Below are 654 nucleotides of genomic sequence, written 5' to 3'. Positions count from 1 at the left end.
ATCGATATATCGATACTTAGGATCGATACGCCCATCCCTAGTGTACAGGATGATTCTCGCTCGCACAAACACATCAGTTAACACAGGTGCACAATGGGACATGGTTAATAGATGTAACGATGCAACTGTGATGGATGCTTCTTTTTTTGCACACTGTAATTTAGTTTTTATCTGCTATATGGCACACCATGTTACATTTTGAGTATGATTTGCAGCTTGTGTTTTGGATAGTTCACTGCCCTGAGAGCACATAGGCTACCCTGAACACATCACATATATTTAATGTCTGCATTTACATCTGCAAGATGTATTTTTAGAGTGTTTGCACATTTGCAACATGTCTCTAAGACAGGGTGACCAGTGTTTCTGGTGCATTTTCACCAGCAGAGGTCGCGCGCCGCCACTTTAGTCAAGATTTGTTTTAATGTGTTTTTGTAAAGCCGTAATTTTGTTTTAATACTGTTTTGATATGTTTGCTATTTGCAAAGGTTGCTATTTATATTTTTCATAGTGTGCTTTTTGGTGAATTGTATTAAAAAACTAGGGTAAGTTTGATCCTCATACATCACTGTAATTATTCATTATGATATTAATAGATGGAACCCACAAAAAAAAAAAACATACAAAAATATATTGTCCCCGTTTTTTAATTGC

This window comes from Sinocyclocheilus grahami, unplaced genomic scaffold (genome assembly GCF_001515645.1).
Source record: "Sinocyclocheilus grahami isolate Dianchi unplaced genomic scaffold, SAMN03320097.WGS_v1.1 scaffold4504.1, whole genome shotgun sequence".
Classification (NCBI taxonomy): domain Eukaryota; kingdom Metazoa; phylum Chordata; class Actinopteri; order Cypriniformes; family Cyprinidae; genus Sinocyclocheilus; species Sinocyclocheilus grahami.
This window is presented reverse-complemented; position numbering follows the sequence as displayed.